At 31.1% G+C, this 13814-nt stretch overlaps 2 pseudogenes; both read left to right on the top strand.

The window, feature by feature from the left end:
• The first annotated feature begins 3487 nt into the window (after nucleotides 1–3487).
• Nucleotides 3488–4906, top strand: LOC137834363 (uncharacterized; annotated as a pseudogene).
• Nucleotides 4907–4912: 6 nt separating this feature from the next.
• Nucleotides 4913–5723, top strand: LOC150027599 (uncharacterized; annotated as a pseudogene).
• The last annotated feature ends 8091 nt before the right edge of the window (nucleotides 5724–13814 follow it).

Here is a 13814-nt window from a genome sequence, read left to right as displayed (position 1 = left end):
CATATTATGCACCAAAAAAATTTAAAATTAAGAAATCTAAAAATCTTTCATATTAAACAATCGGGATAAAAAAAGCTACTTAATTAACTATAACTGGTGATTGTACAACTTAAAAAGCAAATGATTACATTTCATATTGTATAATGTGTAGTTATAATGGATTAACTTCTAAATTACACAGTAAAATCTATTTTCTAAAATTTGTAACATACCTCTCGATTTTCCAATCTATATGTCTTTATATATCTTTTGGGATTCCTAAATTAAATATGGATCCACAATACATATATTTACCCAAATTTTTTCAAGACCAAACAATAATTCATTTTAGATTAGATTTACAAAAAAAAACTATTAGCAAAAATATTCTACACCAATTAAATATAGTTCATTTTATTTCTATTTAGATTAATTCGTCGTAAAGGAGTTGGAAATATGTAAAGAAAGAGAGAAAAAACAGAGAATCTGTCACAAGTTAATTGTCATCACATTAATGTTTTAACTTCTTTCAAACCTCCAAATATCTTGAAACACCTATTCGCCAGTGTAAAAGACTGATTAATTTCTTAGGATGAGTAAAGAAATGAAAATTGTATATGAGGTTGAAAGAGAAGAAATTTTTGAGTGTTGTGTGATAAGTAAGAAATTGTTTGTTGTTCTTTTTTTCCCACGTGTGAAGACGAAGCCAGAAAAGAAATTGTTATCCGTCCAACTTAGTTCAAACTTGTATCACATTTTGGATTTGAAAATACATTATGGATTGTTGAACAACATTTAAAAAAAAAACTCTAAAAGTGTACAATTAGAAGCCCAACACTCAATTTTTTAACTTCTGAATTATGTAATTCAAAAATTTTTTGGATCACTCTATCTTAATTCTTCTTAACAATTATATAGAAGTATATTTTTTACATTCTCATTGTTCATGGAGTTGTAGGAAACAACAATCATAAGATGGCAATGATAAAAAAAATCATATATATATATATATGGATTGAAATGAGTATTATTTTTTTAAGAACCAAATCTAGTATCATAGGAAAGACTTTTTCTTTTTAGAACCCCCCAAATTTTGAAAGTGACAACTTTATCCATTTCTATTTTTTTTTCCTTTTTTTAGTAATAAAGACTCAATTGTTGGCACTTTGAGGTAGGTGATGGTTTTAGCTTCTAATGACTCGCATAAAGTGTTGTTAGAATCCAAGGTATTGAAAAGTGTTCAAGTTAGTTGTTTAATGAGTGTTGAGATGTATTTAAAAATCATATTTAGTAATAATGAAGTTTCCCTACACTCATTCTCGTATTTTTTTTTCTCTCTCTCTTTAGATATTGGTATCTAGAATTTTTTTAGATTGAGCACTCTAGAATACTAATTTTTAGATATTATGAACACTTTTTGGAAGGCAAATGTACCCTTATGGAAAGTACATTGCATAGTTACAATGGGAGAAGTTTCAGGTTGTGCTATTAAGGAAAAACACCTCCTTGAAAGTATTTTGGATTGTTCAATCCATAAGTTTTCATTAAATTTGGATAGGTTTAAGTTTTGCTTTTATTTTCTCTCCCTTTACGTCTTCAGTTACTCATTGTTTATGCTTTTTCCTTAATTCTCACTCTCACCCATTCTATTATGTTTATTGTGTTTATGAAGAAAAAAAAAGAATTAAAACGTAAACTCGTTATTTTACCCATTTCTCAAATGTTTCGTTAATTTTTTGAAGAAAAAAGAGCTAATTATTTCTTGTCCCACTTGATAGTGAAATATTAATTTCATAGTATATATTATTTTTTATCTCACGAGCTTTGTGTATGGGAGTTATTTTTAGAAATATGAAAGGAAATGTTAACTATTATGTGTTTATTTTATAACTAGATTTTAATTGTAACTTATTTATCATAGATTTCCTTCTTAGTAATTACATATCTCAATATTTAATTTAATTTTTATAGTTTATTTTTTAGTCTTTAACTTTATTTCATTTTTTTGAAAATAGGTATATTGATGAAGAATAAAATACTAGATTATTTTTTAAACGCAATAAAAGGGAAGCCAAATGTAAAGATGAAAATAACACAAATTCAACATCTCCACCTATTATTATGAAGCATGATACTAGTAATCCAATTATTCAAATAAAGGAACCTCTTTTCAATATTTAGGCTTTGTTTGGATTAGGGAGGAAATGTGTGAGGATTTGAGGGAGTGGATGTGTGAGTAAAGTGTGAAGAAAGTGAGGGTGTTTGGATTGGGGTATGTTAGGATGGATGTGTGAGGAAAGTTTATGGGAGTTTGTGAGTGATGTGATGGTTATGAGGGAATTTTAATTTTTTTTAAAGGTGTGAAATGTTACTTTACAGATTAACCCTTGCCTATTAAAAAATTAATAATAAAATGAGTTGTTTTTGTTTAAAAGTGAAAAACTTTCACACATTTCGTAGATTTAAAAATTATAATTAAAAAAAATATATGAAAATTATAATTAAAAAAATATATGTTAAATGTAAATATGTATAATATAAAAACTATAATTAGAAAAAAGAATATGTATTCAACAAATTAAATAAAAACACAACTTCAAGTAATAAAATTGAAAAATAAATCAAATCTTATATAAATAAAAAGATATTATTTTTTAATATTAAAAACCCTCTAGAAATGAAAAATAAAAAATACTACAACAACAAAAATATAACGTAATTAACAATAGAAAAAAATTTCATAAAAAATTATAATAAAATAAATTATAACTCATAAACATAATAACTATATATAGAAATATTTTAATATAAACATAACAAAAATAAAAATAAAAACAAAATTTCAAATAATTTCTTTAAATATTAAACATATACTATAAAATTAAAAAATAAATCACATCTTATATAAATAAAAAAATACTATTTTTTAATATTAAAAAACCTCACAATAAAGCAATCTAAAAAATACAACAGTAACAAAAATATAACATAATACATAAATACATATTTTAATATATTAATTATATTTTCAGTTTCTAATGAATAATTTAAGTTAGAATAAAATTATTTTAAGTGATGGATTATTTTTAGGGATTTTTTTGTATTAAATAAATTAAATATTTAGTATAAAATAAAATGAAAAATATTTAGTATAACCTTTTGGTGATGACCATGATCCAATCCAAGTAATATTTTCAATTTTAATTAGATATAGTATATTCTTTTCTTTTAAAAAAAAACAAATTCAACCACATTTAATAAATTATCTGATTAGAACTTGAAAAATAGGTATCACCTGATCTACTCTAATAACTAATATATAAATGGAAGATTTTATTTAACTATATTTTTTTTACACTGATTTATAATATTATATAAAATAATAAACAAACTTAAAACTTCCTTAAAATTTATTATGATTTGTTTCTTCATTATATATATATATATATATATATATATATATTTTAAACATTGTACAATAAATTTTTTAAAATACTAATACATTCAAATGAGGGTAAATTTGGAAATAAGGGATGCTGACATGGCTTTCCCTCTACATCTCTTCATTTTGAGGGGAGAGGATATTTACTGTTCACAAGTATATCCTCTCCTTGACTTCCCTGCACATCCTTTGATCCAAACCATGGATATCCACTCACATCCTTCCTCTTGAACAGTACATCCATGGAAGCAAACAGGGGGTTAAAGAATTACAACGGATAAATTTTATATTAACTTTTTGGAACATGATTAAGGAAAACATCCTCAGATATGGAAATATCCAATGAGTCAAATAGATTAAATTAGAAAAGCTTATTTAAAATAGGGTCTATATCAAACATAACTTCAAAATTATCCTTTTTCTAAGGAAAAACATCCAAGGAGTTTTCAATCTATTTGGTTTAAAATGTATTATTCTTAGTGTACTGCCAAGTGGCTGAAAGGCCGACCAATCTACAAAACCGACTAGACGACAAGATACAAAGTTAAACATGTAATTAGGTATAAACAAGCAAACTTAAGTGATAAGCGCGGTTAAGGAACGATTGGGCCTCCATTTGGACCCTAAAGCAGGCCCATAGCAACCACAACCCATCTAGAGCAGTATAAATAGCATAAGAGGCACAACACCCAAGGTAACTATTCATTCCCCACTCTTCTGGTACTTAGCTCTCGGTCTGACTTGATCGTCAGAGTGTCTTTGCAGTCTGACTTGATCGTCGAAGTGTCTTCGCAGGTACTCCCCCATCGTGTCCAGACCAAAGGAGATCCAACTGAAAGAAGACTAACCGAAAGGCCGGAAAGACGAGAAGATCATCACAAGAGGAAGTGTTTTGTAGGGTTTAGGTCTTGTAGGAACACTTAGTTAAAGTATTCCCCAACTAGTGATAAAGCTTATTGTTTGTCATGTTATCTATTTAGTTCAAAGCCAATTGATCATCCTAGTTCAGATATGTTTACTAGACAAGGATTTAGATCACGAGAAAAGGTTAATGCATAAAATAATTATGCATCTCTCAGCCACAATGGAGATAATCTTTCCTCATTTCATAACAATGCAATGAAAGCTATTGAAGATTTGTTGAATCAATCTATGCACATCAATAACATTATAAATGTTCAAAGTTCAGAACAATTTTGCAAGAACCATTTACATCTCAAAATCTCTATTGATACAATTTGTTTGGCTAACATTTGAAGCTTATGCATTTAGAGGCCATAAGAAAACATCAGAGTCAATAATAGATGTAACTTTCTTGAGATGATTAAACTTATAACATCATAAAACGATAAAGTGAGACGCCTTATGTTAGAAAATGCTCCATGTAATGCAAACTATAATTCTCATCATATTCAAAAATAAATTTTGCATATTTTTTCTAGAAAAGTAAGTTATATTTGGGAAGAATATCTAAATTCGACTTAATTGTTATAAATGGGTGAACTTGAAACTAGTAAAGGAAAAAACCAAATTAACACTTTAAAACAAGTTAGTGATACCACTGGAGCTTATATTTTAATTCCATTTGTAATATAATGAAGCTATGTAATACATCTTGTTTGGTTCTCCAAAAAAAATAATGGTTGATGGATAAACTTATTCTCAAAGGGGTGATGCAATGCTGCTTTTAATGTTTTGTCTTCATTTAAGTTCATATTGATTATATACACGATGAAAGAGATTATGAGGATTATTGACTATCTTTTGTCAAGCTTTGCATAAATAATCTCAGGATATACTTAATGTTATGCAACTAGTTTGTTCTACGAAAATTTTGATTCAAAAGTTAAGAGAAGATAATTGACAATTTTTTTTGAAAGGTGTAATATTGTTTCGTGAACAACATGACATTGATATTCCTAGCTTGAATTCTACTTATGTTACACACCATAGCCATTCTCAACATAAAAAAGATAATGTCAATGTATAACGTCATTTCAAAGTGAGTATATTTTTTGTTAGTATGGATAAGTAACTGCAAGAATTAAATGACATTTAATGAGGAACAATGGAGTTTTTAACTCTAAGCAATGTTTTAGTTCATAGGGATGCTTATAAAGCTTTTAACATTAAGGATATATGCACTTTTGTGAAAAGAAATTATCATACGTATTTTAGTGAACAAGAGAAGATTAGTTTAAAATGTCAACTTCAACATTTTATTGGTGATGCTCCTAATCATCCAGGTTTTAAGAATTTATCAATCATGCTTAAATTGTGTCAATCTTTGACAAGAAAGTAGAAGTCAAGTACATTTTGCTTGATTGATTACTTAATTTGTCTTATTTTAACTCTTCATGTTTCACAATTACAATAGAAAATAATTTTTTACATTAAAGATTATCAAAACAAGATTGGGAAATATAATTTCTTGTCAACAATGTTGATCTCTTTATGTCACTTTTCCAAAAATACAAATAATATTTTTTTTGTGTGTAATACTCATGTTTTAAAGGAGTAACAACTTAAAATATTTAACTAAAGCTTCAATATAATTATATCAAACCCCAAATTTATTTATTTTTTTCCCATAACACAAATTTCAATTCCTTAGAATCCTATAAAAAAATTAACATTTGATATCTTATTACAAATAAATTCACAATGTACTAATATGATAAGTGAATTTCTATATAAAAAATGAAAAGACAATAAAAATATTATTAAAAAGTTTTTTTAAATTATGAAAATTAATGTTTTAATCAATTTATAAATGAAACTTTAAATGTCTCATATTAACAAAGAAAAGGAGTAATAGCTAAAATAATGCATACGTATATGTTCCTGCTAGGGAGATGGGACCTAGGGAACTATTGAGGTCTTCTTCTTCTTCCTTCGGTGGGGCAGGTGACTGGGTGATGAACTGTGATTCTTCTCGTCTTCTTGCTTATCCTTCGGTACTCGGCGCTCGGTCGTCGGGCGAATCACCGGATGGTGGGGGTACCTGCGAAGGCACTCCGACGCTCAAGTCAGTAAAGCGGGTGGTCAGCTCTCAGGTAGGTGAACAATAATAAATGACATACCTTCCTCCTTGGGATGCGCGCTATTTATATTATCCTAATGGGCCTACCTTGTTGGGCCCGTTTATCGGGGTGGATACCGCTTAGGGTTGCATTACCTAATTCTTGATGATGGATTAGCTTCACTGATCTCGGTTTGAGCGTTAATTGTAATGGGGTTCGGCCATCGGTCAGATTCCCATGGTGCGAGTCGGCCACCGGCCAAATACTTGTGGTCTTCGGCCGTCTCAGTTAAGTCTTCTAAGGTCTCGGCCTCTCGGCATGAGTCTGTAAAGGTCTTGGCCTCTCGATCTCTCGGCCAAGTCTCCAAGGTCTTGGCCTCTTGGTCTCTCGGCCAAGTCTCCCAAGGTCTCGGCCTCTCGGTCTCTCGGCCAAGTCTCCCAAGGTCTCGGCCTCTCGGTCTCTCGGCCAAGTCTCCCAAGGTCTCGGCCTCTTGGTCTCTCGGCCAAGTCTCCAAAGGTCTCGGTCAGGTTAACTGGGGCATCGGGCAGCCAGGTGGGTCACAGCCTCGCCCAGTACCGGTACAGTATATAAATAATTAAGATTGACTAATTTTTGCAATGAATAAATCACAGAAATTAAAAAAAAAATCATAATAATTAAAAAATTATAGGTTCATTCACATAGGAAAAATAAATAAATGAAATAAATAGATAATATAAACTATAGGAAAATTGATACCACATCTTTAATTTGCAAATTTAAGACTTATGTTAACATCTCTTAAAATTAAACGAGAAACTTTTGTTTCATTTGTTTTTCTAAAAAAAATATCACGTAATGATTTTTTAAAAATAATTTATAACCTTTATGTCAACTTTTATATATTGTATGAAAAGTCAGAGATACACTTTAGCATAACTTTAGCATTTCAAGATTATCAAATAATATTTAAAATAAATTTATTCATAATTTTGAATCTCCAAAATCTTGTAAAGAAAAAAAATTATACTTACACATTTTATTCGTAACCCCAATACTTCAATATTAAAATAAAAACTTAATCAAAAGTTCAAGAATGTAAACAAAAAAAGGGCAATAAAACTAGGACAAAAACTACATTATTGCACTTGTAATAACAATTACTCAAAATACTATTACAAGGAGAGAAAAATAATTAATAAAACTAAGAAAATACTTCAAATACCGTTGAAGTTGTTTTTCTTAAACTAAATACATGTTAGTTAACAAAATTTTGATAACGTCAACCTTAAAAATTAAAATAATTTGTTTTAAAAATTAAAATTAATAATTTGGAGACTACAAATTTTTCTAGTTTGGAGGGCTATTTTTTTTTAAAAAATTGACAAACTAAGAATATCAATTCTACATCTAAAGACTAAAAAAAATCACACATCATTGTTAACAAGGATATATTTAGTTACGTGAACAACAAATCTAAACTATCAGTGAAACGAAATAAAATAAATATATTTTATAAAATTTAAAAGTTTTAAAATGGCACTTTTAATTTGTAAAACTAAAAAAAATCAAATTTAAATAACTAAAACCCCATTTAAAATTAAGATTTAATTACCTTATTCGTCCATACATTTGAAATCAATATTCAATTTAGTACCGTGGTTTTAAAAAAATCAATTTGGTCCCTATTTTTTAAAATGTATCTAAATTGATCATTTTCGTTAAGTTTCACTCAGGTGTTGCTTACGTGACAGAGAGAGTGTTTATGTGAGAGAGAATGGGCAGACATTCTCTTTGCCACGTAACAAATGAACCTAACAGAAAGAACCAATTTGAATACATTTTAAAAAACATAGGGACCAAATTGATTTTTTTTAAAATCACAATACTAAATTGAATATTGACCCATTGTAGGACAAATAAGATAATTAAATCTAAAATTAATAGATATTCAAAACACGGGAAGAGAGGAGGAAAGGCGTTTTGTGTCATATATAGCCCATGATCTTCTTGATTTCCCTGGCCAACAATCGCACAATCAAGCCCACGGTGGAATAGAGCATGAAACAATATTTTTTCCTCTTGCACACCTATAATTTCTAACTACGCTCTCATAATTTTTAAAGTTACCATTTAAATTAACTTTCGAATTATCTATTCTAGAAATCTTTTAGAACAAGCTTTCCAGAATTTCTAAAACAAAATTTTCAAAAAAAGGATTTATGGAACAATATTTTTGGAAGATATGGCTTGATAGAATTTACAGAACAAACCAGAACAAAAATTTTGGAACAAAATTTCCAAAAAATATATAATATCCTTTGAAATGAGCTTTTCATAAAGTGATTTTTTAGAACACGTGTAAAGTGTTATAGAACAAGCTTTCCATAATGAAATTTTTAGAGTAAGCTTTCCAAAACGTAAATAATAACTTCTAGATTGAGTTTTCTAACTTCTAGATCGAGTTTTCTAGTATGAGCTTTTTTCTATAGCAAACTTTCTCTTCCTTTTTATTCCTCTCAAAGAATGTAGTGGAGAATACTTGTTATGATATGAAATATGTAGTAATTACAATAAATATATATATATATATATAAATATAAATATAAAATAATAATTTTCAATACCATTCATATATCATATAGAAATCATCAACACACAAATGAAATTATCACATTTTCACTCTAAAAACAAACACAAAAAAATTACATCTGAATCACTATACAAGACTATATGAATCATTAATTGTATCTTAATGATTCAGAGCAATTATCATGTTCAACACAATTTTGAAAATTCATATTAATAATGTCCCAAAAGAGTTAAAACCTTCTCACCCATTGAGAATTATATTAGAAATTTATTATCATATTCTTATGTCACGGTGACTCTTTACACATACTTTATAACAACATGATGTACCAACTTCATTCCACTTATCATAATCTAATGTTTAATCTATGTATAAGACCATTAATGAAATTATATTATTTACTTACATAATAATTTTTTATGTTTAAAACTTTGACTCTTAGGATCAAAATATCATCTCAATTCATACATTCATAACATACCCAATATGATATCACATAAGTATCTACACAAAGTCCCATTAAATCACTATATCCTATAAATATCCTATTAAGGAAATAATAATTATCAAATTATATGCAATTATTGTATGCAATATTTGACGATATTGTACCCAATTATATGCAATTAATTTAATAATTATAGAATCTCATGATTAGTATCCTACCTAATTAGATTGTAATTAGGGAGAGAGAAACTCCCTATATATTTCCTATACATGAGTGATGTAAAATACACATAAGAATAATAAACATCTCTTCTTCTTACCATTTTTTATCATTTTCTTATATGGTATCAGAGCACCGATCTTTGTGCCCTGACAGCCTCTCCATTTCTATCCCCTAAATAAAAAAATCATGTCTTGTAAAGAAGGCACCAGTAACGAGTCCGATAGAAACCTCGTACAACGCTTCAGTGCCGAGCAAATTCAGCAATTGGCAAGGGCTATTTACTCACTCAACAATAACGGTAAAAGTGACACGTTTGTTAGCTCTGCAGGTCTGCTTGCCCATAACTCCTCTTCTAATTCTGCTTTTACGAAACCATGGATTTTGGATAGCGGAGCAACCGATCACATTGCATCTGATTCACAATTTTTCACACACACCTCATCATCATTTATTTCAAATGTTAATCTGCCCACCGGCTCAACTGCGCCCATCTCATCTACAGGCACAATTAAATTCAATGACAAAATCACTCTCAAAGATGTTCTTTGTGTTCCTTCTTTTAATTTAAATCTCATGTCCATTAGTAAGATAACCAGTTCACTAAATTGTTGTGTCGTTTTTACTCCACATGGTTGCGTTTTACAGGACTTGGCTACGGGGAGGATGATTGGCTCGGGTAAACAACACGCAGGCTTATACTACATGTCCCCTCTTCCAAACCAAGCCCACGCATCTCAAATATCGACCGATCCTGATTTATGGCACAAGCGCCTTGGACATCCTTCTCCGGCGTGTCTACAGCTTGTATCTTCCCTACTACCTATCCCTATCAGTAAAAATCTCATTCCCATTCATAATCATTGTAGTATTTGTCCCAAAGCTAAACAGACAAGGCTACCCTTTCCTTTAAGCACAATAAAATCTCATTCTCCATTTAATCTATTGCATTGTGACATTTGGGGTCCTCACAAAACCCCAACTCATTTTGGAAAACGTTTTTTTCTCACTATAGTCGATGACTATACTAGATGTACTTGGCTATTTCTTATGAATCACAAATCTGAAACCCAACATCTCTTAGAGTCATTCATTACATTTGCACAAAATCAATTTCAGGCATCTATTAAAACCATCCGCGTTGACAACGGACTGGAATTTATTTCAATGTATGATTTTTTTCTCAAAAAAGGTATTGAATGTCAACGCACTTGCGTTTACACTCCTCAACAAAATGGAGTAGTAGAACGCAAACATAGACATGTTTTAAACACAGCACGAGCCCTCCTATTTCAGTCCAATTTACCATTAGAATTTTGGGGAGAATGCGTCTTAACCGCCACATATATCATTAATCGCTTGCCATCACCTTTACTAAAAAATAAATCACCTTTTGAGCTACTGTATAATCAACCACCTTCACTTTCTCACCTAAAAACTTTTGGTTGCCTCTGTTACGCAACTGTTGTTTCACCTAAGCAAAAATTTGATCCGCGTGCCCGACAATGCATTTTCATTGGTTATCCTCACAGTCAAAAAGCATACAAATTATTTGATATAGATGCAGGCACTTTTTTTACAAGTCGGGATGTCATCTTCCATGAAACTGTTTTCCCATTCTGCCAACAGTCACAGACACAATCCTCACCTCCATTACAAGGTATTTTGCCCACTATTGACATTGACTTACCTACTCCTGTCCAACATTCACTCGATCAACCTTCTTCTCTTACTCATCACAATGCACCTGAACCTCCATCAAACCAACCTTTTTCTCCTACTCGTCACAATACACCTGAACCTCCATCAAACCAACCTTCTTCTCCTACTCGTCATAATACACCTGAATCTCCAGTAGACCAACCTTCTTCTCCCATGCCAAGAAGTTTACCACCCATTACCAAACCTTCTCCAACCGACCTTCCTGTTCGACGATCCAGTCGCACATCAACCCAACCTTCCTGGCTTCAAGACTGCGTAACGGGATCCCAAGCCAATCATTCGACCACTGCCCAAGACCGACCGAATGGAACCAGGTATCCTATGCATCATTTTCTGTCTAATTCACGATTTTCTTCTACACATAGTGCATATCTTGCTAACATCACAACCACCAAAGAACCTCACACTTATGCTCAAGCTATCCTTGATCCAAATTGGCAAAAAGCAATGGACGAAGAGCTTTCCGCCTTGCAGCTAAATCAAACGTGGACCTTAACACCGTTACCCGCTGGGCAGAAACCCATCGGATGCAAATGGGTCTATAAAATAAAGTACAACTCAGATGGTAGCGTCGACAGATATAAGGCGCGCCTTGTCGCAAAGGGGTACACTCAGATTGAAGGTGTCGACTATTCTGAAACTTTTTCACCAACAGCAAAATTAACAACTTTGAGGTGTCTCCTCACCATTGCAGCAGCCAGAAATTGGTTTACTCACCAGCTAGATGTGCAAAATGCCTTCTTACATGGCACATTGCATGAAATTATTTACATGGACTTGCCACCCGGACATCATCGACAGGGGGAGAACATTGTATGTCGACTCAACAAATCCCTTTATGGTCTCAAACAAGCATCTCGAACATGGTTTTCAACATTTTCTCATGTGATTAAATCTGTAGGATTTCAACAGTCCAAGACAGATTACTCTCTATTCACAAGACAGAATAACTCATCATTTACTGCCCTTTTGATTTATGTGGATGATATTCTTCTGACAGGAAATGATTTGACAGAAATTCAGCGTGTTAAAGATTGTTTATTACAACAATTTCGCATTAAAGATCTTGGAGACCTAAAATATTTTCTAGGGATTGAATTTTCCCGTTCCAAAGCTGGTATTTACATGTCCCAAAGAAAATATGCGCTTGATATTTTGCAGGATACGGGACTCACAGGTGCTCGTCCAGAAAAATTTCCAATGGAACAATACCTAAAACTCACACCAGACGATGGAGAGTTATTAAAGGATCCAGTCAAATACAGGCGACTCGTGGGACGACTGATATACCTCACGGTTACTCGACCTGACATAGCATTTTCGGTTCGGACCCTAAGTCAATATATACAGAATCCACGGAAACCTCATTGGGATGCCGCAATTCGAGTCCTAAAGTACATCAAAGGATCACCAGGACAAGGATTACTATTGCCATCCGAAAACAATCTGACATTGACAGCTTATTGTGACTCAGACTGGGGAGGTTGTCAGACAACTCGGAGATCAGTATCTGGATATTGCATTTTTCTTGGTTCTTCTATTATCTCATGGAAGTCAAAAAAACAGACAAACGTATCAAGATCATCAGCGGAAGCAGAATACCGCGCAATGGCCAATACTTGTTTGGAGATAGTTTGGTTGCGATATCTGTTGCAGGATTTAAAGGTGCCATGTAACTTGCCGGTTCAACTTTTTTGTGACAATCAAGCGGCATTACATATAGCAGCAAACCCAGTATTTCATGAACGCACAAAACACATTGAGATAGATTGCCACATTGTGCGAGAAAAATTACAAGCTGGGATAATCAGTCCTTCATATGTACCGACATAGTATCAGCTCGCATATATTTTTACGAAGGCATTGGGCAAAGAACGATTTTTGACGCTACGACACAAGTTGGGGGTTCTTGATCTTCACCTACCAACTTGAGGGGGAGTATTAAGGAAATAATAATTATCAAATTATATGCAATTATTGTATGCAATATTTGACGATATTGTACCCAATTATATGCAATTAATTTAATAATTATAGAATCTCATGATTAGTATCCTACCTAATTAGATTGTAATTAGGGAGAGAGAAACTCCCTATATATTTCCTATACATGAGTGATGTAAAATACACATAAGAATAATAAACATCTCTTCTTCTTACCATTTTTTATCATTTTCTTATATATCCATATACAAAATTATGTATATCATCCAATCACATATAAAAAATATAAATTAATTAATGATATAATTAATCATACTTTGATTAGGTGTTTTATCTTCAACGATAAATTTTCCGCATAAGTGAAAATTCTTTCTAGAAAGAGAATTGCAAGGAGAAAAAATTGTCTCACTATAATTTTTGTTTACTTAAAAATCTCTCGTGAGAAAAAAAAAAATAAAAAATGAT

Source organism: Phaseolus vulgaris, chromosome 5 (genome assembly GCF_051622355.1).
Source record: "Phaseolus vulgaris cultivar YP4 chromosome 5, ASM5162235v1, whole genome shotgun sequence".
NCBI classification, from domain to species: Eukaryota; Viridiplantae; Streptophyta; class Magnoliopsida; order Fabales; family Fabaceae; genus Phaseolus; species Phaseolus vulgaris.
This window is presented reverse-complemented; position numbering and strand designations above follow the sequence as displayed.